The following is a 25,292-nucleotide window of genomic DNA, read 5'->3' as shown; positions in this document are numbered from 1 at the left end:
AAATTGCCGAGCTATTGCATTAAAGAGAGGGGGAGAGTTAACATCTATCTCACGCATAAATTCTATGTTCAAATTTTTTACAATGCTGCGTTTATATGCGAAGCTTTGCTACCTTTTGTGCACCACTGTTCAGATAAACACCGTTTTAAAACGGTTACAAGGATACGGTCCTAATATTGTTTATGGATAATTAACGACTTTCTGAGAGATCTAAACCTCTTTGTTCTTTATTATAGTGTGCACAATTAGTAATAAACTCACCGCCTAGAAAGATTCTGTCTCCGATTTTTAACTCTTTTGGATATGTTGTAGGCAAGAGCAATCCAAATCAGTGTCTGAAATTTATGAAAACAAAGTTTTCAAGGATGACTTTAGAATTTGTTCAAATATATTGAAACATTTTTATAGTACATATTTACATAAATAAATATAATAAATGTAAGGCGCGATAACCTCCGAAGAGTTTTAAGGCCGAGCTTCTCTTCCAATTTGCGTCGTGCTCCTCTTATTTTACCTACAAATTGGCTGGATGGGACCTACTTGTTTTATGCCGACTCCGAACGACATCTGCAAGGCAGATGACTTTTCACTGAGAGCTTTTCATGGCAGAAATACACTCGGAGTGCTTGCCAAACACTGCCGAGGGGCGAACCCGCTTAGAAAAATTTTCTTCTAATTGAAAAAACTTGTTTCTAAGATTTTTGATATAGCTTTGCCCGGGGCGTGAACCCAGGATCTCCGGTGTGGCAGGCGGAGCACGCTACCATCACACCACGGCGGCCACATATTTACATACAGCATAAATAATCAACACCACAACCACGCACAATCATATCGCACGTTTTATTGTTAACAGATGCAAATCAAAACTTTCATATTTCCAGAGATTATGATTAAGATTTGTAATGTAATTATGAATTACTACATTTAATTAATTTTTGAAAAAGTAGCTATTTATTATTATTATTATTATTTATTAACAAATTAATTAAATTAACATGTTAACATTAAAGGAGCATTATCTGCCAGGGCTATCAGCTCTTTGAGAAATATTATATGTAAAGTTTACTAGGTTGCATTATATAAAAAAAGCTAGGTGTAGATATATAATATATAAGTAAAAATAGTATATACGTATATACATTAATGTAAAAATAAACTTTTAGATCACTCAAACTCAGGCTCTGATGTGTCTTATGAAGTCGTAGATAGAGGTAATATTCTTAATGGTTGCATTTTTTAGGAGTTCAGTCCAGTTTTTTTTTTGAGGTATTGGTTTCTGACATCTATTAAAGCAGGGCAGTCTATGAATATGTGTTTTAATGACATGGTATCGCCGCAGTGTGCGCAGACTGGCGCTGGTTCACCGGTAAGGAGATGTGCATGGGTGTCCACAGTATGGCCAAGGCGTAGACGTGAAAAGTTTTGTGCGCGATTTCGAAATGCCGGTCGGGTTTTTTGGAGTTGTAAATTCTCTGTTTATGGCAGTGTGATGATGGTGCGTGTAGTCTTGCCATTCTCGTTTTATTTTGGCGTGTAGGTGTCATTTAATTGTGGTGCGCATGTCTTTTCTTTCGCATGTGTCGTTTTTTGTTTCTGGGGTTTTTGAAGCTAATTTTGCTGCTCTGTCTGCCATTTCTTTTCTATGTATATTGATGTGGCCTGGTATCCAAAGTAGGCGTATTGTTGCCTCTTTGTCAATGAGTGCATCTCTAATTCTGCTTATCGTCGTAGTCTGATAGTGGGTTTTGAGCAGCTTGTAAGACAGACTTGCTGTCGGTGCATATGAGGGTTTTATAGTTGTTTTCTGACGCCATAGATATTGCGCAGCTGATTGCGACTGCTTCTGCAGTGAAAACAGACGCGCAGTCCAGTAGGGTTTGCACCCTAAGGGGCCACCATTTGTGTCTACTACTGCGAAACTCGCCGGTAGTTGGTCTAATTTTGAACCGCCTGTGAACCACAAGGTCCAGTTTTGTGCTTCGTAGTATTCTTTACGCTCTTGGAACATAGTGTGGAAAACTTCTGGTGTCGTACAACTTTTTTTTAAATTTAGATAGAGAAAAGTCACATGATGTTTTTTTGATTTGCCATGTTGGGTTTTGTGCTTGCTAGTTCTCCACTGGGTTTGGTAACTCCAGCTTTATGGCGATTTCAAGTATATGATTCATGGTAGAAGGAAATCTTTGATGTCCTTTCCCGCAGATAATATTTTTTATGTCATAACGACAATCGAGTTGGTTGGAATGAGGAGTTTGGGTACGAGTCTTGCATGGACTTGGTATATTCTTTCTTCGAAAGTTGGTAAGCCGGCTTCAGCTAAGATGTTTTTTTTGGGCGTTGTACGAAATGCGTAGACGCTTGCTCGTGCTGCTTGGTGGTATGTTGTCTTTATAATATTGATGGCTGATTTAGGAGAGTTCCAAAATAGGAAGAGCCCATAGTCAATTTTGCTAAGCACTAACGTTTTTGTTAAGTATATAAGAGTATTAATGCGTACATGGCATTTTTACTAGCAAGGTACGTAATAATGTTAATTCTGGCAGCTAATACTTTTTTAAAATTAGTAAAGTGACTTATCCACTTATAATTATGGGAGAATGTGATACCTAAGATTTTTAGTCTCCTTACATTTTCGATCTCTACGTTATTTATTGTCAAAATATTGCTGTGAAAATCGCATGAGTGTTTTCTACATATGTGAAAGTTCTTAGTTTTTTCTAAGGATATCATGGCACCGGAGTAATCGCCCCAGTCTATGATATCCTTTATTAAGTTTTTGAAGATTAACTTGGTTTCTATGTTGTTGCTTCTTTTGCAGAGTATATACACATCGTCTGCACAAAGGCAATGTTCTACAGCACTATTAGATTGTATTATGTTGCTTATTTCATTGAATGCTATGCTGAACAGGATCACTGATAATGGTGAGCCCTGGGGGATACCATTTTCCAGTGGGTATACATCGGAGAATACATTTCTAATTTTTACTCGAAACTTTCGATTAGTTAGGTGGGATTTAACCAAGTGAAATATTTTTGGGCCTACTCCCCATGAGCGGAGGCGGTTTAAGATTACATGAGGGCCAATTCGATCGAAGGCTTTCTCGAAATCTAGCGAAAGAATGGATACATGGTTACGGGCTGAGAGGGCTTTTGTAACAAAAAAATCAATGTGGAGGAGAGCGTCAGTGCAGCCTCTGTTGGGTCTAAAAGCAACTTGATTGGATTCGATGAGGTGTTGTGTTTCAGTGAACCATGCGATTCGATTTGCCACTATCTTTTCCATAACTTTGGAAAGACACGGGAGAAGTGAAATGTGGCGGTACTCGTCGGTTGAAAGAGAGTTCTTATTTGGCTTTGGTATTGGAATAATGGTGGCAATTTTCCAATTATGGGGGATGATACTGGTATCCAAGATATTGTTATAAAAGACTCTTTCCACTTTCTGGGAAATATCCCTTGCGTTAAGAAGACATGTAAGTTGTTTATACAGGAATTCAGCACACGTTTTTAGCACAAGAGATGGGATTTCATCAGGTCCGCTAGAGCAAACAATTTTTAGGTTTTCCAGATGTCTTAATAAGCCTTCCGTATGAATATACGGAACAAATGATGAATTAAGCGAGGACAGTTTGAATGGATAATTCAATGGCGGGGAGCCATAGGCAGTGGAGTAATTAGATTTAAAGGTGGCAAACATATTGGCAGTTTCATTGTCATCATTAGAACTTAGATCGTTAAACTTCATTACGGTTTGAAACCTTTTGATTTTTCTTTTCGAGTTCACGAACGAATAAAACGACTTTGGATTAGAGGAAATTTTATGCTTAATCTTTTTTAAGTAATCCGCAAAACATCTTCTCTGTAGCCTATTGTACCTGTGACGTAGAATGGAGTATGCCGTATAGTCACATCTTGATCCGGCTAATTTGAATCTCTTAAAAGAACGCGTTTTTCGATTTTTAAGATATTTGAGTTCTTTAGAGCTCCAAGTAGAAGTTGGAATTGCTGAAGAGGTGTTAGTTATAGGTACGCATTTGTGAGATATCGCATATAAAGCATTGTTAAACTGTGTACAACTACTTTCGACATCTCCATCGTAGGCGGGCCAAGAAATTTTGGAAACCTCATCAATAAGCAGAGACAGATTAGCCTTCCTGAAAAGAAACCGTCAAGAACACACATTCGTAATAGTTCTACGCTCCGGTGCATGGAGATAATCGAAGTATAAAGCCAGAGCCGGATGGTATACATCTTCGGTCAGAACTATTGGATCGCATCGACTCACTGAACAATTCGACGAGTCATCTGAAAAAATTAAGTCTAAGCATTTACCATATTCAATTCATAATGAATCCTATTCACTTGATAGAGGCCAATATCTGTAAAGGCATTTAGAAATTCATAGAATATATCGCAAGATGATGTGGGCACTAACAAACCATCAATAAGATTCCAAGACACAAAAGGCAAATTAAAATCACCAGCCGCGATGACAGAATCAACAGACCTAGACAAAGAAAATACCTCACCAGGGAAGCATGTTTTATATATATAGAAATATCTGACTGGGGCGGAATATATTGCAACGAATTTAGTGAAACTCCGCTTATTTGCGACCTTCTGCTAACGTTCGTATCGCTAAACTGTTGAATAAAATAGCTCCAATATTCAATAATGCAAAATGGCCTTTATTAAAATACTTCACAATAACACTGATACTTCACAACCAATATCTTGCTTAAATCTAACTGATTACTGCTTACTCAGCTTTAACTCCTTTTATACTCTGTGATGTCTCGTTCGCATACTTCTAGGCCTTTCTTCTTCTAGAATTTACTACTTGTTTACCAGCTATAAACTCATCAGCTATAAACTACAGATGCACGTTTATAGCTTCTCGCATGCGCGTGTATATGTGAGTGATACTTCCACCGAGCACCACTGAGCATCTCAGATATATGCATGTGTATATGTGAGAAATACTTTGCTGATGATTGCATACTTTTGTGAGCATATCTCCGCTGATAGCATGTACATATGTGTAGACATAATGATTGATTTGTTTATGTACATACAAGTCACTGCTTAGTATCGGCTTAGAGATGATAGTGATTAGTGTTGCTAATATTCGTCACACTGCCCTCCACCTAAGTCTGATAGTCCCGATAAGACAAATCTCCTGATCTAATCGCTGCTAGCCTCTCCAAATGAACCACCCTTCTATTTCTTGGTTTCCCAATGGTTTGTATGTGGTAGATGGTATCACTGATCCTCTTCACCACTTTGTATAAGCCTTCCCAACTGCACCGAAATTTGGATGGAACAACTTTCCGCCGGTGAGGGTTGTATAACAGTACCAAATCTCCCTCCAAGAAACCTTCCGAATTTTTGTTCTCATCGTACCTGTGTTTCATCTTTCTACTCATTACCCTGGGCCGTTCCCTCACACTCTGTTCTTTGGCCAATGAACTACTTCGCAGAGCTTGCGCTTGACGGATTGGCTTTTCATAATCAGTATCGTTCCGACATTTCACAACAGTAGTGCGCCCTGGCTTGAAACTACCCTCGTATTCGTTTTTGTGCGTCCATTTGGTTTTGTCAACGCCAGTGTTTCTCTCGCAGGTACTTTTGATTTCGCTTTATTTGGCCCATTCGATCCATCAACCTTTACCTTTAGCTTTCGTGGTATTTGTCGAGTCTTCTCCACCAGTACTCGATTGCTGCTGAACCCTTTCTCCAAACTGAAGACAAGTGGCACATCCTGGTTCTTATAACGCATAACCCTTCTCTGCATATCGATTCTGATGTCATGGTCAACTAAGAAGTCTACTCCCAATATGACTTCATCAACAATCTCCGCCACAACGAATTTGTGTAGAACCATGGCCTTCCCAATTAAGATTTCACAGATGACTTCTCCCCGAACTTGGTTATACTCGTCACTGACCGTACGCAACCTTGCTCCAGGTAATGTCTTTACTCTCCTGTTGACCAAATCAGATCGAATGAAGGAATGAGATGCGCCCGTGTCTACAGTCAGCACACGTTCTTTGCCATCAACATTCCCTCTGACGGCAAGACTGCTTGATTTGCTTCGAATTTGCGACACAGATATCACATGACATTCAATAGCTGGAGCTAGCTCTCGATCTCTACATTTTACTCGCTCTTGCTCATCCCCTCCAGCTTTGTTATTAAGACCACCCATGCTGTTGAAACCACTAAGATCAAGATCGCAATGACGTGCAATGTGAACGAGCTTCCCGCATTTGAAGCATTTGATAACTCTTTCACTCCGCTTTTGCGATCCTTTCAGCGCCTCCAATATTGTGTTCACCCAGTCTGGCCTTTCTACCTCCATACGGCGTGCTTTGAACGCTGGCTTACACAGAACCGATGCTGTTTCCTGAATCAGAGCATGTGATACCGTTTCTGTGAATGTAGGTTTTTGGTTTGCGTATGTCGCTCGTCCCGTATGCCATTTATAAAGCTCTGGATTTTTACCCTTTCAGTGTATTCCACGGGTGCGTCCGCATTTGCAAGATGAGCCAATCTTTCAATGTCCGAGGCAAACTCCTGCAAAGTCTCGTTAAACTTTTGGCAGCGGTTTCGCAATTCTATTTGGTAGATTTGCTTCCTGTGTTCGCTTCCGTAACGTCGTTCCACAGCAACCATCAATGCTTCATAGTTGTTCCACTCCCCTTCGATAATCGTCTGTAGGATTTCGGCTGCTGGCCCCTTCAATGCTACGAATAGAGCTGCAACTTTATCTTCGGCATTCCAGTTGTTCACTGCTGCGGTCTTCTCAAACTGTAGCTTAAAGGCCTGGAAATGAACACAACCATCAAAGGATGGTGTCTTTACCTTTGGATTACTCGCTGAAACTGCTGGGCGATTTATTTGCAACTCCTGTATACGACCTCTCAAAGCTTCTATCTCGGTATCCAGTTTGTCCTCGAGCTGTACAATTTTTGTATTCTGTGCTTCTAACTGCGAAGACATTTGTGCCACCTGCAATGATAAGCGCTCCTCCTGTGCTTCAATCTTGGATAAAATCTGTGTCGACATTTCTGAAATACGCGTTTCTTGTGCTTCAATCTTCGATGTTATTTGTGACGACATTTCTGAAAAACGTGCTTCTTGTCGTGTCTCCTGTGATTCCAGTTGGGAGGCCATATATTTCTTCTGTTCTTCCAGTTGAAATGCCATATCGGTTGATATTTGTGACGACATTTGCTTCAAAACTGCTAGTATCGCGTTAGTGTCAACACTTGTCAATGGATTCGGAGTCTCTATCTTCTCCTCCATTTTAGTCGCTGGCTCTTCCACATCAGGATAAAAGACACACTCGTCCACATTAATTCCTTCCAACTCCAATACCTCTCGTAGCAGTGCGTGAAGTTCGAAGTACTTCACAATAACACTGATACTTCACAACCAATAGCTTGCTTAAATCAGAATGATTACTGCTTACTCAGCTTTAACTCCTTTTATACTCTGTGATGTCTCGTTCGCATACTTCTAGGCTTTTCTACTTCTAGAATTTACTACTTGTTTACCAGCTATAAACTACAGATGCACGTTTATAGATTCTCATATGCGCGTGTATATGTGAGTGATACTTCCACCGATAATTGCCTACTTTTGCGAGCATCTCAGATATATGCATGTGTATATGTGAGAAATACTTTGCTGATGATTGCATACTTTTGTGAGCATCTCTCCACTGCTGGCATGTACATATGTGTAGACATAATGATTGATTTGTTTATGTACATACAAGTCACTGCTAAGTATCGGCTTAGAGATGATAGTAACCCTTAGAGTTGCTAATATTTGTCACAATATAATACTACAAAACATTTGTAAATAGGTAACTGTTATACTCTCACGCAAAAGAACTCAACATCATTAGAGTCCGCAAAATACATTTCCTCCGCAGAAAACTTGGTATGCACGGCAATCAACACTCCACCACCAACTCTGTTTAGACGATCTTTCCTAAAGATTTCATAATAATCCGATAAAATTTCAAAATTAAACACCAATGGTTTCAGCCATGTCTCGGTAAGAATCAGTACTTCGTAACTGAAGTCATAACTTTGTACGAAAATATCCACTAATTTAGTATTAAGACCCCTAACATTCTGATAATAAACACAGAGAGTGGTATTGTCTGACAAATTTAGAGGCAATTGCTCGTTAGGACAATTGTTTAGGGAATTAGTTAAGTCTACGACACTACAGGATTTTCTCCGGCTTCGGAAAAAAAAAACGGAAGGGTTTAATAATTACGTTGGTTGGCCACAGCGCAGCGTTGAACAGTTTGCTGTAGTCAGATGCAAACACACGAATTTTAAATGAAACTCTCACGAGAGAGTTTTTATCGACATCTGTTAGTCAACTTGAAGCAAGCTAATTTGGAGGAAGCAATTCCAAAGTGAAAAGAAATGTATTTAACAATACTGTCTTGTATTAATGCCACTAACAAAAGCGCGCGAATTACAATTTTACTCTTTTCCTGCATTCGTCAATTGTCTGTGTACTAAAGTATTATCAGACACAATTTTGATTGATTATTTTTTATTTTATTTTTTTTTTGATGTTTTTTTTATCATTATTATTGTTATAATAAATTTTTTCTTAATTGAAAAAAATTTTTAATTAGAATAGTAGAAAGAAAAAATTTAGACAACTGCCAAAGCTCGTTGTATAGATCTACACTATGGCAGGTATAGATGACACTATGGCAGCATTGCCATCAAACAAGTCCAATTTTCACATCCATTCTGCGACAGATGCCGGATGGTATACATCTTCGGTCAGAACTATTGGATCGCATCGACTCACTGAACAATTCGACGAGTCATCTGAAAAAATTAAGTCTAAGCATTTACCATATTCAATTCATAATGAATCCTATTCAGTTGATAGAGGCCAATATCTGTAAAGGCATTTAGAAATTCATAGAATATATCGCAAGATGATGTGGGCACTAACAAACCATCAATAAGATTCCAAGACACAAAAGGCAAATTAAAATCACCAGCCGCGATGACAGAATCAACAGACCTAGACAAAGAAAATACCTCACCAGGGAAGCATGTTTTATATATATAGAAATATCTGACTGGGGCGGAATATATTGCAACGAATTTAGTGAAACTCCGCTTATTTGCGACCTTCTGCTAACGTTCGTATCGCTAAACTGTTGAATAAAATAGCTCCAATATTCAATAATGCAAAATGGCCTTTATTAAAATACTTCACAATAACACTGATACTTCACAACCAATATCTTGCTTAAATCTAACTGATTACTGCTTACTCAGCTTTAACTCCTTTTATACTCTGTGATGTCTCGTTCGCATACTTCTAGGCCTTTCTTCTTCTAGAATTTACTACTTGTTTACCAGCTATAAACTCATCAGCTATAAACTACAGATGCACGTTTATAGCTTCTCGCATGCGCGTGTATATGTGAGTGATACTTCCACCGAGCACCACTGAGCATCTCAGATATATGCATGTGTATATGTGAGAAATACTTTGCTGATGATTGCATACTTTTGTGAGCATATCTCCGCTGATAGCATGTACATATGTGTAGACATAATGATTGATTTGTTTATGTACATACAAGTCACTGCTTAGTATCGGCTTAGAGATGATAGTGATTAGTGTTGCTAATATTCGTCACACTGCCCTCCACCTAAGTCTGATAGTCCCGATAAGACAAATCTCCTGATCTAATCGCTGCTAGCCTCTCCAAATGAACCACCCTTCTATTTCTTGGTTTCCCAATGGTTTGTATGTGGTAGATGGTATCACTGATCCTCTTCACCACTTTGTATAAGCCTTCCCAACTGCACCGAAATTTGGATGGAACAACCTTCCGCCGGTGAGGGTTGTATAACAGTACCAAATCTCCCTCCAAGAAACCTTCCGAATTTTTGTTCTCATCGTACCTGTGTTTCATCTTTCTACTCATTACCCTGGGCCGTTCCCTCACACTCTGTTCTTTGGCCAATGAACTACTTCACAGAGCTTGCGCTTGACGGATTGGCTTTGCATAATCAGTATCGTTCCGACATTTCACAACAGTAGTGCGCCCTGGCTTGAAACTACCCTCGTATTCGTTTTTGTGCGTCCATTTGGTTTTGTCAACGCCAGTGTTTCTCTCGCAGGTACTTTTGATTTCGCTTTATTTGGCCCATTCGATCCATCAACCTTTACCTTTAGCTTTCGTGGTATTTGTCGAGTCTTCTCCACCAGTACTCGATTGCTGCTGAACCCTTTCTCCAAACTGAAGACAAGTGGCACATCCTGGTTCTTATAACGCATAACCCTTCTCTGCATATCGATTCTGATGTCATGGTCAACTAAGAAGTCTACTCCCAATATGACTTCATCAACAATCTCCGCCACAACGAATTTGTGTAGAACCATGGCCTTCCCAATTAAGATTTCACAGATGACTTCTCCCCGAACTTGGTTATACTCGTCACTGACCGTACGCAACCTTGCTCCAGGTAATGTCTTTACTCTACTGTTGACCAAATCAGATCGAATCAAGGAATGAGATGCGCCCGTGTCTACAGTCAGCACACGTTCTTTGCCATCAACATTCCCTCTGACGGCAAGACTGCTTGATTTGCTTCGAATTTGCGACACAGATATCACATGACATTCAATAGCTGGAGCTAGCTCTCGATCTCTACATTTTACTCGCTCTTGCTCATCCCCTCCAGCTTTGTTATTAAGACCACCCATGCTGTTGAAACCACTAAGATCAAGATCGCAATGACGTGCAATGTGAACGGGCTTCCCGCATTTGAAGCATTTGATAACTCTTTCACTCCGCTTTTGCGATCCTTTCAGCGCCTCCAATATTGTGTTCACCCAGTCTGGCCTTTCTACCTCCACACGGCGTGCTTTGAACGCTGGCTTACACAGAAGCGATGCTGTTTCCTGAATCAGAGCATGTGATACCGTTTCTGTGAATGTAGGTTTTTGGTTTGCGTATGTCGCTCGTCCCGTATGCCATTTATAAAGCTCTGGATTTTTACCCTTTCAGTGTATTCCACGGGTGAGTCCGCATTTGCAAGATGAGCCAATCTTTCAATGTCCGAGGCAAACTCCTGCAAAGTCTCGTTAAACTTTTGGCAGCGGTTTCGCAATTCTATTTGGTAGATTTGCTTCCTGTGTTCGCTTCCGTAACGTCGTTCCACAGCAACCATCAATGCTTCATAGTTGTTCCACTCCCCTTCGATAATCGTCTGTAGGATTTCGGCTGCTGGCCCCTTCAATGCTACGAATAGAGCTGCAACTTTATCTTCGGCATTCCAGTTGTTCACTGCTGCGGTCTTCTCAAACTGTAGCTTAAAGGCCTGGAAATGAACACAACCATCAAAGGATGGTGTCTTTACCTTTGGATTACTCGCTGAAACTGCTGGGCGATTTATTTGCAACTCCTGTATACGACCTCTCAAAGCTTCTATCTCGGTATCCAGTTTGTCCTCGAGCTGTACAATTTTTGTATTCTGTGCTTCTAACTGCGAAGACATTTGTGCCACCTGCAATGATAAGCGCTCCTCCTGTGCTTCAATCTTGGATAAAATCTGTGTCGACATTTCTGAAATACGCGTTTCTTGTGCTTCAATCTTCGATGTTATTTGTGACGACATTTCTGAAAAACGTGCTTCTTGTCGTGTCTCCTGTGATTCCAGTTGGGAGGCCATATATTTCTTCTGTTCTTCCAGTTGAAATGCCATATCGGTTGATATTTGTGACGACATTTGCTTCAAAACTGCTAGTATCGCGTTAGTGTCAACACTTGTCAATGGATTCGGAGTCTCTATCTTCTCCTCCATTTTAGTCGCTGGCTCTTCCACATCAGGATAAAAGACACACTCGTCCACATTAATTCCTTCCAACTCCAATACCTCTCGTAGCAGTGCGTGAAGTTCGAAGTACTTCACAATAACACTGATACTTCACAACCAATAGCTTGCTTAAATCAGAATGATTACTGCTTACTCAGCTTTAACTCCTTTTATACTCTGTGATGTCTCGTTCGCATACTTCTAGGCTTTTCTACTTCTAGAATTTACTACTTGTTTACCAGCTATAAACTACAGATGCACGTTTATAGCTTCTCATATGCGCGTGTATATGTGAGTGATACTTCCACCGATAATTGCCTACTTTTGCGAGCATCTCAGATATATGCATGTGTATATGTGAGAAATACTTTGCTGATGATTGCATACTTTTGTGAGCATCTCTCCACTGCTGGCATGTACATATGTGTAGACATAATGATTGATTTGTTTATGTACATACAAGTCACTGCTAAGTATCGGCTTAGAGATGATAGTAATCCTTAGAGTTGCTAATATTTGTCACAATATAATACTACAAAACATTTGTAAATAGGTGACTGTTATACTCTCACGCAAAAGAACTCAACATCATTAGAGTCCGCAAAATACATTTCCTCCGCAGAAAACTTGGTATGCACGGCAATCAACACTCCACCACCAACTCTGTTTAGACGATCTTTCCTAAAGATTTCATAAGAATCCGATAAAATTTCAAAATTAAACACCAATGGTTTCAGCCATGTCTCGGTAAGAATCAGTACTTCGTAACTGAAGTCATAACTTTGTACGAAAATATCCACTAATTTAGTATTAAGACCCCTAACATTCTGATAATAAACACAGAGAGTGGTATTGTCTGACAAATTTAGAGGCAATTGCTCGTTAGGACAATTGTTTATTGAATTAGTTAAGTCTACGACACTACAGGATTTTCTCCGGCTTCGGAAAAAAAAAACGGAAGGGTTTAATAATTACGTTGGTTGGCCACAGCGCAGCGTTGAACAGTTTGCTGTAGTCAGATGCAAACACACGAATTTTAAATGAAACTCTCACGAGAGAGTTTTTATCGACATCTGTTAGTCAACTTGAAGCAAGCTAATTTGGAGGAAGCAATTCCAAAGTGAAAAGAAATGTATTTAACAATACTGTCTTGTATTAATGCCACTAACAAAAGCGCGCGAATTACAATTTTACTCTTTTCCTGCATTCGTTAATTGTCTGTGTACTAAAGTATTATCAGACACAATTTTGATTGATTATTTTTTATTTTATTTTTTTTTTGATGTTTTTTTATCATTATTATTGTTATAATAAATTTTTTCTTAATTGAAAAAAAATTTTAATTAGAATAGAAGAAAGAAAAAATTTAGACAACTGCCAAAGCTCGTTGTATAGATCTACACTATGGCAGGTATAGATGAAACTATGGCAGCATTGCCATCAAACAAGTCCAATTTTCACATCCATTCTGCGACAGATGTCGCAGTGTTGTGAATATCAATTGGCACGAACCAGAATAGAAGTAGGATTAATGAAGACAAACAAAAAACCGCTGTGATGGCTGAGTGGTTATAGCAGCGGCACCTAAACGTTGCCGATGAAGGAATTTAGCAGTTCCCGAAATGGATCTATACAACGAGCTTTGGCAGTTGTCTACATTTTTTCTCTCTTCTATTCTAATTTAAAAATTGTTTCAATTAAGAAAAAATATATCATAACAATAATAATGATAAAAAATTATTGTTAGGCCTTGAGCTCGATTCGAACCCGCGATCTTACAAATCAGTAGGCCGATATAACAACAAAAATTGTTAATACGTCCCAGAGCACGGGGAAAAGTGTCAATAAAATATGACACTATGGCAGCATTGCCATCAAACAAGTCCAATTTTCACATCCATTCTGCAACAGATGTCGCAGTGTTGTGAATATCAATTGGCACGAACCAGAATAGAAGTAGGATTAATGAAGACAAACAAAAAACCGCTGTGATGGCTGAATGGTTATAGCAGCGGCGCCTAAACGTTGCCGATGAAGAAATTTAGCAGTTCCCGAAATGGATCTATACAACGAGCTTTGGCAGTTGTCTAAATTTTTTCTTTCTTCTATTCTAATTTAAAAACTTTTTCAATTAAGAAAAAATTTATCATAACAATAATAATGATAAAAAATTATTGTTAGGCCTTGCTTGCTAAGCTCGATTCGAACCCGCGATCTTACAAATCAGTAGGCTGATATAACAACAAAAATTGTTTTTTTTTTTTTGATTATTTTTCCGCTTTGTTGAATGAAAAATTCTCGTTTGTTGCATGCATGGGATAATTTCTACATACAAGTACATTTTTAGATGCAATAGTAAATGGTAAACGCTTGCATATTACATGTGTGTATACTTACCGGAGAATATGTTAAGATCAACGCTCATACACATTTCGCCCTATATGTTGCATGTACATATGGGGTATTCCATCCCATTTCGACCAATTGTGAACCCGATCCCTTTAGAACTGGCTGAAAGTTTTTCTTCTTTTTCTAGCTTACGAAAGACGTTTTTCAGAATTTTTTCATCCAACTCAAAAAAAGTTATGAATTTTTAAAAAAACACCGTTTTTGTTTTCAAAATGCTATAACTTTTCAAAAATTGGCCGTTTGGGATCTTTTCTTTTAAATTTGTTTTTAAATGTACTTTTCGGAAAAAATACAAAAAAAATTTTTAAAGTTTTTTTTTTGTAATTTTTCAGTTTTTCGAGATTTTTCGAATTTCGCCATTTTTTTCTCATAAAAAACTTCAATCAACTCTGCAATCACCCCCACTAATCCCGGAGTCGGCCGGTTTTTTTTTTTATTTAATTGAAAAAAAAAACTAAACATTTTGTTGTATTTTTTCCGAAAAGTACATTTAAAAACAAATTAAAAAAAAAAAGATCCCAAACGGTCAATTTTTGAAAAAGTTATAGCATTTTGAAAACAAAAACGGTGTCCAACTCAAAATAAGTTATGAATTTAAAAAAAAAACGGTGTTTTTTTTTTTCAAAATGCTATAACTTTTTCAAAAATTGACCGTTTGGGATTTTTTTTTTTTAATTTGTTTTTAAATGTACTTTTCGGAAATAAATTAAATAAAAAAAATTCAATTAAATAAAAAAAAAAAAAAATCGGCCCACCCCGGGATTAGTGGGGATGATTGCAGAATTGATTGAAGTTTTTTATGAGAAAAAAATGGCGAAATACGAAAAATCTCGAAAAACTGAAAAATTACAAAAAAAGACTAAAATTTTTTTTGTATTTTTTCCGAAAAGTACATTTAAAAACAGATTAAAAAAAAAGATCCCAAACGGTCAATTTTTGAAAAAGTTATAGCATTTTGAAAACAAAAACGGTGTTCTTTTTAAATTCATAACTTTTTTTGAGTTGGATGAAAAAATTTGAAAAAATTCTGAAAAACGTCTTTCATAAGCTAGAAAAAGAAGAAAAACTTTCAGCCAATTCTAAATGGGTCGGGTTCAAAATTGGTCGAAATGGGATGGAATACCCCATATACATATATTCGCCTCGATAAGCGCTTACGATTTACTATTGCATCCTAAAATGTACTTGTATGTAGAAATTATCCCATGCATGTAACAAGCTAGAGTTTTTCTTTCAACAAAGGAAAAAAATGATCAAAAATAATCTAAAAAAAAAATATAAAAAAATTAAAAAATATCAACAAAAATCAAAAATATCGAAAAAATCAAAAATACTCAATAATTTTGATTACTTTTGATTATTTTTTGATTTATTCAATAATCGGAAAAAATCATGATTTTTTTTTTGATTTTTTTCTAATGGTAATCAATTAGTAATTTCATTTTTCGGAAAAGTCATTCTTGTGAAACAGCACTGAATATGGTAATTGCAGAATGGAAAGAGGATATCAGCGACAAAAAAGTTGCGTTATCGGTCTTCCTACGAGCTTTCGAAACAATTGATAGAGATATTCTGTTGGATGTCATGTTTAAAATTGGTATAAGGGGAAAAGAGTTGGAATGGTTCCGAAGTTACTTGAGTAACAGGAAGCAAAGAACGATAATTGGAAATTCAATTTCATCGGTTTTTGATGTAAACATTGGCATACCACAAGGCTTAGTACTGGCACCAATATTGTTTACAATATACATTAACGATATTAAATCATGTTTAAAACATTGCAAAATTCGTTTATTTTCGGATGATGCATTGATTACCATAAGTGAAAGAAATGCGGATTGTGCAATTGATGCAAGAGGATTTGGAAACCTTATACATATGGCTGTGCCTAAGAAAGTTGCAAGTGAATGTGGATAAAACCAAGTTTATGGTTTTTCGAAAAACCTAAGTACCACTCTTATCAATTATCCAAGCAATGTTGTCTTGAAAATAAGGAACAGTGAAATTCAAAGAGTCGACAAAATGAAGTATTTAGGGGTCTTGATTGATATGAACTTGAACTTTGGAGAACATATAAGTAATTTAGAAGCTAAAATTGCAAAGAAAATAGGCTTCATGTACCGAACATGTAAATATATTAACCAACGTCATAAAATATTAGTATACAGATCGATATTTGAACCACATTTTATCTGCTGTTCTACAATTCTACTATTAGCAAATGATACACAGATAAAAAACTTCAAATACAGCAAAACAAGGCAATGCGATTAATTTTAAAATGTTCGAATAGAACACCTAGAAGTACAATGTTAAATATGTTAAATTGGCTTAATATAAAACAGTCCATAAGTTACTTTACATTGAAATTCATTCATCATGTGAAATTAGGAGGAATACTTTCGAAGTATCTGGGCAACAAAATTCATTTTAATCATGAGATTCACAACTATGAAACTAGAAGTAGTAAAAATATATACTGCCTAGGGTAAGAACTGAGTTCGCTAAAAAGACTTTAGAATATATAGGTTATAAAATGTATAATGAATTACCAAATGAGATAAAAGGCTGTGAAAATAGTAATAAGTTTAAAGAAAACTTATTTTTATACTGTAAATCATTAAATTTGTAATGAACTTTTTCTTTTTTAATTTAAACTAGGTCTCAAAGACAATGAATAAATACACAAAAAAAAAACAAAAAAAAAACAATTGCAATAATAATTGGCCATTAAAATAGGTATCTAATTACTTGATTACTAATGCTAATTCAAATTTAACAGGTATGATTTTGGATAAGTTTAATACGCTTATATTCAGAAAGTTCCAATTCATATTCAGAAAATTACAATTGATATTCGGAAAGTTACAATTGATATTCAAAACGTTTCAATTGATATTCAGAACGTTGCAATTCAAATCAAGAATTTTTATTTCTGAATATGAATTTAAAATTATCGGGAGTTGACTCCAATTAATTTAAATGCTTTATACAAACAGGATGCTTCAAATATTGCAATCTGATCTATTTAGGAAATTCGAGGTATGTGAAGTGGCTCCCACATACCGAGCGGTATTCCAATTCACGAGCACATTTTTATATTAGTATGAAAAAGTTTATAAATAAGAGTCAGATGTATGTAAATTGTATTTTGTTTTTAAGCTGAATCGAAATAAAGAAGTTGAGTAATTTTAAGAACTCGAATTCTCTTTGGCGACCTTTAAGGAGAAAATTTCTGTTGCCACATACTTTTCTTCACAAATTCTTGGTCCAGTACCTTAAACTCTATAGTGAGAATGATTTTAAGGAAATAAAGCTTTTAGTTTATTTTCGACAATGTAAAAACACTAAATAAGCGCCAAATGTTTTTTTAAACGTTTTTCTATATTTAGTTTTGAAATTTTTATCAGTGTCCGTTACACAGAATTTGATTTTGAGAAAACTTTTTCCCATTTCCGAACCTCGCTTTCCCGGCACTAGCACACGGGTGTTATAGTTCCGTGCTGCCAGGCCGAATAACCAACAACATCGGAAGAATATATTAACCAATGCACTTCAAAATACTGTAACTTAATTGCAATGGGTTAACTGGGACATTCAAAGAGATAGTCGACTTTATGAAGCGGCACAACATACGCATTGCTGCGTTCCAAAAGACTAGACTTACGGTAAGTTCTGCTTTGCAGACCTCTTCACGGCATATCTGTCCAGTCATCAACATCTAAATGATTCTTGTCACCTTCTGCCAAGAAGTTACTGTCCTGATATCAGCGCTCTACTCACTGGTGAAAATCGCATTATTCTAGGCAGTTTTAAAGGGTTAACTGGGAAGATCACGGAGGTAGTCGATTGTATGAAGCGCCACATCATCCACATAGCTGCGATCCAAGAGACAAAACTCATGTAAGAGCTGCTTTGCAGACCTCCTCTGGGTACAACCTCCATAGAAAAAGCGAAAATGGAGGAAGACTCGCATTTATTACTCACCACTATAATGTAATATTTTTGATCCCGACAGCAGTCGTAGGGGCAGCGTCCTGGAACTTCAAGGAATTTCAATGCCCACCACGATCTTTTACATTCTAACCTACAGGCGGACAACGGGGGTGAGATGTTGGCGGAGCAAATAGAAGAAACGACGTTCTGCACTATAAACGGAGAGGCCCCACTCGTATGGTAGGAAGCTGTCACAGTTCGCCATTTTATTTATTTTATTTATTTATTAAATATTTTCTTAATGCATATTTTAAATAAATTACAATATTGAAAGAGCACATTCTATTACTATATAGCATAAGAAAAGTACATGGCATTTTTTATATTTATCCATCGTGAGCGTAGAACTAGTAAACTGCGCCAACTGACAGCCGATGGTAACATTGGCATCTGACCACCTGCCCATACTCCTTTCGCTTGAACGATCTGCGCACTTCATCAGCACCAAAAAACGCACTTTCGTCAATTTTAAGAAAGGAAAGTTGGGTGATTGCAAAACTTATACTGACAATGGTTTTGCTGCCTTCTCTATCCCGGCTGTTGCCCGTCAAGGGGAACGTGCTTTCCGCAAGGTCATTGAATCAGCTTCGGCTCATTTTATTCCTACCGGAAGAATTTCGGCCGCAACTCTAGCGGAAGAACCTGACCTTACAAGACAGCACCACCGCGGCGACCCCCAATTTAGGGATATAAACCAACGCATCAGATTGCTGGTTTCCTTGGACTCCCATTAAATGACATTGACGAAAATTTCTGATCGGTCCCACCTATTGGATCGGGCCCATCCGTAAGGCCAAGCCATCCAAGTCGATAGGCCCCGACGGAATCCGCCGCGTAAAAAGGAGTCATCAACTCCTTGTCCCCCAAACCATGTGTTCCCTATGCCAGCACAGAGTATTTACGATCGCGGCATCGGCCCAATGCAGTTCATGCCTTGGCCTACCTTCATAAATGCTCTGGGCTTACAAACGGAAATCGTCGGACCGGCACATTCGTTGCACCTTCCTGCCAAAAAACTAGTACCAACTCATTGACACCAGGTACACCAGCAGCAATCGGACAGCACACTCGAAAAATCCTTTATCCTTCACGGCGTCTTCATCCATCTCCCAGAGTGACCACTGCCCCCTATGCACTTCAGAATTCTCCAACTTAATTGTAGCGGTTTAACTGGCAAGATGGCGGAGATAATTGACTACAGGAATAAAAATAATATCCGTATTTCCGCAATTCAAGCAACAAAGCTAACTGCCAGATCGGACCTCCAAACTTGCGATGGGTACAACATTCATAGGCAAGATCGCACAAGGGGTAAAGGCGGTGGCTTTGCCTTTATCACTCATCCCACCGAGCAATATAGTATATTTAAACTTAACATCAGCCGTAGGGATAATACTTTAGAAAGTCAAGGCATAACCATCCGGTCAGGTGCTATTGACCTAGAAATAATTAACATCTATATTCCCCCTGCCACCTGCTGTACAAGTGGCTATCACCCTGATATCAGTACACGACTCTGCGGCAAAAACCGTCGTATCCTTGGCGATTTCAACGCTCACCACGATCTCTGGCATTCCAGCTTGTCAGTCGACAGCAGAGGCGGGCAGCTAGCAGAGGAAATTGACAATACGACTTTCTGGATTTCGGTACTATTGCGGCTGCATGCTCACCAAACTGTAGATCCTGATCAAACGTCACACTCAAGATTTTGAGGTGTGGGACAGTCGGTAGCGTAGTGCCATGTTGTTGTTGTTGTAGCGGTGCTTCGCCCCACCTAACAGCTGCGACCGATCACAAATTGTCATCAATATCCTCTAACGGGAGTCCAAGGAAACTTGCTGTTTCAACAGGGGTGGACCATAATGAAAGGGGTGCTAGAGGCGTTGGTTCCACATTACAGTTAAAGAGATGGATGGTGTCATGTGGGACACATTGCAAGCGGGGCATACATTTCGTATGTCGGGATTAATTCTGGATAGGTAAGAGTTTAACCTGTTACAGTATCCAGAACGAAGTTGAGCTAGAGTGACTCGCGTTTCCCTGGGGAGTATGCGTTCCTCCTCCGCAAGCTTTGGGTACTGTTCTTTGAGTACTGGATTCACCGGACAATTCCTGGCATAAAGGTCCCACGCCTGTTTGTGGGGTTCACCAAGGACCTGCTTGTGTTTTTTTGCTTCATACGGCTGAGTTATCAGGTGCCGTATTTCCTCAAAATGCTTACGGAGATGACTCCTTAAGCCCCTAGGCGGTGTTGGCTCATCAAGCAGATGTCTGTTGGGATGCCCAGTTTTCTGAGTATTCAACAGGAACTGTTTGGTTAGCATCTCGTTTCTCTCCCTGATGGGGAGTATTCTCCCCTCATTATGTAGACGGTGTTCTGGGGACATAAGAAGATAGTCCGTGGCGATTCTGAGAGTAGTATTTTGGCAGGCCTGTAGCTTCTTCCAGTGGGTAGTTTTCAGGCTTGGCGACCATATAGGGGACGCGTAGCACGCAATCGGGTGGCCAATTGCTTTGTATGTGGTAATGAGCGTTTCTTTGTCTTTTCCCCAAGTACTACCAGCAAGGGATTTGACGATTTTATTACGGCTCTGGATTTTCGGAACAAACGTCAAACGTCACACTCAAGATTTTGGGGTGTAGGACAGTCGGTAGCGTAGTGCCATCGACGTGGATGTTCAAAATGGTCGACATTTGGGACGTCCATGTTGTAAATAAGGTCGCGGAGGATAGTCGGTGATAATACCAGGTTTCGCGAGGCGAAAAAACCTGGAGAGATCAGGGAGGTAGCCGTTTATTCTGTTGCAAAGCTCATCGATCTGTGGGCCTGGGCCTGTGGCCATTATTGTGCAGTCGTCGGCGTAGGAAACGATAGTAACTCCTTCTAGTGGCGAAGGTAGCTTTGATATGTAGAAGTTAAACAAAAGTGGGGATAGGACACCACCCTGTGGCACCCCTTGTTTAATTCTTCTTGGTTTAGATCTCTCGTTTCTAAATTTCACCGATGCCTGCCAACCACCCAGATAATTTGCGGTCCTCCTTTTAAGACATGGGGAAAGGGTAGACCCTTCCAGGTCTTGCAGTAACGTGCCATGGTTGACCGTATCAAAAGCTTTTGATAGGTCTAGCGCAACGCGTACTGTTCTATGGTGGGGGTTTTGATTTAAACCGCAATTTATCTGGGTGCTAATGGCATTTAGCCCGGTGGTGGTGCTATGGAGTTTTCTAAAGCCATGCTGATGACAGCCTAGCAGCAAATTTCCTTTGAAGTAGGGGAGCAAATGGCTTCAAGCGTCTTGCAGTATGACTCTCCTATGTTAGCATGGTGTCATGTGCTAAATATTTGAAAGCTCTTTTCCTAGGCTTTTAAGCATCGGCATGGCTATTCCGTCTGGGCCCACTGCTTTGGATTGTTTAGCATGACCGATGGCGTCCGCAACCTCTTTGGCGGTGATGGTAATTGGAGACGCGCTGAATTAATATTTAGAGTGAGGCCGAATTTCGGGAATTCTACCGGCGGGAATGAAGCGAGCCGAGGCGGATTCAATGACCTTGCGGAAAGCACGCTCCCCTTGGCGAGCATTAGTCGGGAATGGGAGGGCAGCAAAGCGGTTGTCTGTGAAGGGTTTGTATTCGTCCCACTTTCCTTTTTTAAAGTTTATGAAAGTGCGTTTTTCTGTGACGATGAAGTCGGCGGTACGCTCGAACGAAATAAGTATAGGCAGGTGGTCGGATGCCAATGTTACCATCGGCTGCCAGTTGCGCAGTTTACGAGTTCTGCGCTCACGATTGAAATATCCGGCGAACTGTGACAGCTTCCTACCATATGTGTGGGGGCGTCTCCGTTTATTGTGCAGAACGTCGTTTCTTCTATTTGATCCGCCAACATCTCACCCCTACTGTCTGCCCGCAAGTTTGAATGCCATATATCGTGATGGGCATTGAAATCGCCTAATATAATGCGATTATTTCCACTGAGTATGGCGCTGATATTAGGGAGGTATCCACTGGGGCAACAGGTGCCAGGAGGGATGTAGATGTTGATGATTTCTAGGCTTGCATCGCCTGACCGGGCAGATAAGCTTTGACGTTCTAAGACACTGTCCCTGTGGCCGATGTCGGGATCAAATATATGATATTGCACAGAGTAGTGTACGAAACAAAAGAGGCCACCTCCATTTCCGCTCTCGCGATCTTTTCTGCGGACATTATACCCAGAACAAGTCTGCAGAGGAGATCTTTTATTTATTTATTTATTTATTTAGTTAGTCTATGAACAAAAGATTCTTAGTCTGTAACAATTAACAATGAAAAATAAAAACTAAGACTAAAAACCTAGAATATAGTATTTAGAATCTTAGAAAAACCACTTTTCGAAAATGAAAAATCAAATTGGATAGAACTCGAGATTAAATTAAATTCAATCAGGGCTCGTACAAGGGAGCATTACGCGAATAATCAGTTCTACAATTAACGCCATAAAAAGGTAGAAAGCTACGAAGATCACGCTGAGGTATGTTAAAATTAATTCTCTCCAAAAGAAAAGAGCAGTCAATGTCGCCACTGATAATATTATGAACAAAAGAAAGCGAGAGAACCGTTCGTCTGGCTTCCAAAGTTTTTAAATTTATCAAAAGCAGGCGAGATTCATAAGATGGAATTGGTTCATCAAAATTCAAAGAGTGTAAAGCATATTTGAGAAAAACTTTTTGGACCCGTTCAATCCTGTTAAACTAGTTTTTGTTACTTGGCCTCCATATAAAAGCAGCGTATTCCAATTTAGAACGAACAAACGCCGTGTAAAACAAGTTGAGAGTATAAGGGTCACACAAATTTTAACTATTGCGCCTAACAAATCCAAATACCGAATAAGCTTTCGAAATAATGTGACTAATATGTCTATTGAAAGAGAAGTTACTAGAAAAAATTACACCAAGATCTTTAATTTCATCCAAACTTTGTAATAGTGAATGGGAAATGTAATAAGATGTCAGCAAGATATTACGAGTTTTCGCATAAGTGACTTTAAAACACTTTTTGATATTTAAAGAAAGCCGAGAATTAAAGCACCATACTTCTAAGCTATCAATGTCTTTCTGAAGCTTAACAGCATCATCCGGTTTTGCAATTTTCGAAAATACCTTTAAATCATCGGCATAGAGTAAGAACTCAGCAAAATTGAAGCAGCTGCTTATATCATTAATAAACAAAACAAACAGTAATGGCCCTAGTATACTTCCTTGAGGAACCCCAGAACATGTGAAGAATGGTTCAGAAGAAGCGCCCTCAAATGTTACCACACAATTTCTGTTACATAAATAAGAATGGATCCATTGCAAAAAAACCGAATGAAATCCTAAACGAGAAAGCTTATAGATCAATAAGGAATGTGAAACTTTATCGAAAGCTTTTGAGAAATCAGTGTAAACGCAGTCCACTTGAAGTCCCGAAGAGAAAGATGCAATACAATACTCAGTGAATACTGCAAGATTCGAAACCGTAGATCGGTTTGAAACAAAGTCATGCTGGTTTGGCGAAATCAGACTCTTACATACAAAGTTCATTTTATCCTTAACGATAGTTTCAAAAAGTTTCGAAATAGTAGAAATCTTTGAAATGGGTCTATAATTACAGAAATCGTTCTTACAGCCTCCTTTAAGAATAGGACTAAATAAATAAATAAATGTAAGGCGCGATAACCTCCGAAGAGATCTAAGGCCGAGCTTCTCTTCCAATTTGCGTCGTGCTCCTATCCTGATTTTCCCTACAAATCGGCCGGACGGGACGTACATGTTTTAAGCCGACTCCGAACGGCATCTGCAAGGCAGATGAGTTTTCACTGTGAGCTTTTCATGGCAGAAATACACTCGGAGCGCTTGCCAAACACTGCCGAGGCGACCCCGCCTAGAAAAATTTTCTTCTAATTGAAAAACCTTATTTCTAAAATTTTGATGTTGCTTTGCCCGCGGTGTGAACCAAGGGCATACGGTGTGGTAGGCGGAGAACGCTACCATCACACCACGGTCGCCGGCGCGGAGCTAACAGCGCGAACATTTACTGATTTCGTTCGCATACCGGATACATTTTGAAAATAAGCATTCAATCCATTAAAATTCCCAGTAGTTACTTTATCAAAAAATGAAATAGAAACACCTAGCTTATTATTGATGTGAGTTTAGTCTCTTGAACCGCAGAAATGCGGATGTTGTGCCGCTTCATGAAATCGACTATCTCCGTGATCTTCCCAGTTAATATATTACAGTTTAACTGCAAAATTCTGAAGTTCAACGGGGGAGACGTCGTCACTCTGGGAGTAAGTGACGGGTGACTACGCCTTGGTTGTGAGAGGCTAGGACGCAACTGCTGTTGTGGCCCTGGGACTGGACTCCTTGGGCAAGCATTGGGGTACCCGGTGTATTTGTGTTTGCGGCCTTGCAATATGGCGCTATGAAAGCCATAGGGGGGTTGCCGTCGCGGAGACGAGAACATCTAGAAAAGTGGCACCGTCCAAGGCAGGAGCTGCATTGGGCGGATGCCGCAAACATATATTCTGTGCTGGCAAAAGGAGGTAGGGACTAAGAGTCTGTTTCCCTGACCTACACGATTGCTTCGGGTAAAGAGGGGAGAGAAGACGGGGGCAGGGTGCTGGAAGGTAGTGGAGGGCACTAAGGCGTAGACTACGGCGCGGCCTTGGGTGTAAACAGCAAATAGCCACAAAAGATTTATAGAAGTTACGTTGGCGACTGGTTTTGGGATCTAGCCCAGAACCACCTGTCCAATGCAACCATCCCTTACACGAGACACACTGACAAGAGTATGACCGTCCTAAAAAGAGTTTTTCCGGCAGACGCAGCAAAACCATTTCTCAGGACCAGGGTCAGGAGACGGACCTGGATTGGATTCGATACCTTCCCGGAACAAGAGAACATGGAGCAGTCCCGCTGCAAGGGGCTGCTGGGAGGATGACAATTTGTGGGAGGGACGCAACAGTTTTCAG

The 25,292-nt window shown here is 39.2% G+C and overlaps 1 protein-coding gene across 2 annotated transcripts in view; it reads right to left on the bottom strand.

The window, feature by feature from the left end:
- Nucleotides 1–25,292, bottom strand: part of gus (gustavus) — a 336,617-nt gene that overhangs the window by 212,120 nt on the left and 99,205 nt on the right. The window contains exon 2 of one of the 2 annotated variants that reach the window (XM_067766117.1): nucleotides 262–335. The exons of the other annotated variant lie outside the window; for it this stretch is intronic. The gene's annotated coding sequence lies outside the window, so the exon portion shown is untranslated. The remainder of the gene's footprint in view (nucleotides 1–261; nucleotides 336–25,292) is intronic. 2 annotated transcript variants of the gene reach the window in all.

Source organism: Eurosta solidaginis, chromosome 2 (genome assembly GCF_040869045.1).
Source record: "Eurosta solidaginis isolate ZX-2024a chromosome 2, ASM4086904v1, whole genome shotgun sequence".
Lineage (NCBI taxonomy): Eukaryota > Metazoa > Arthropoda > Insecta > Diptera > Tephritidae > Eurosta > Eurosta solidaginis.
The sequence above is the reverse complement of the archived record's forward strand: the minus strand, read 5'-3'. Positions and strand labels throughout refer to the sequence as shown.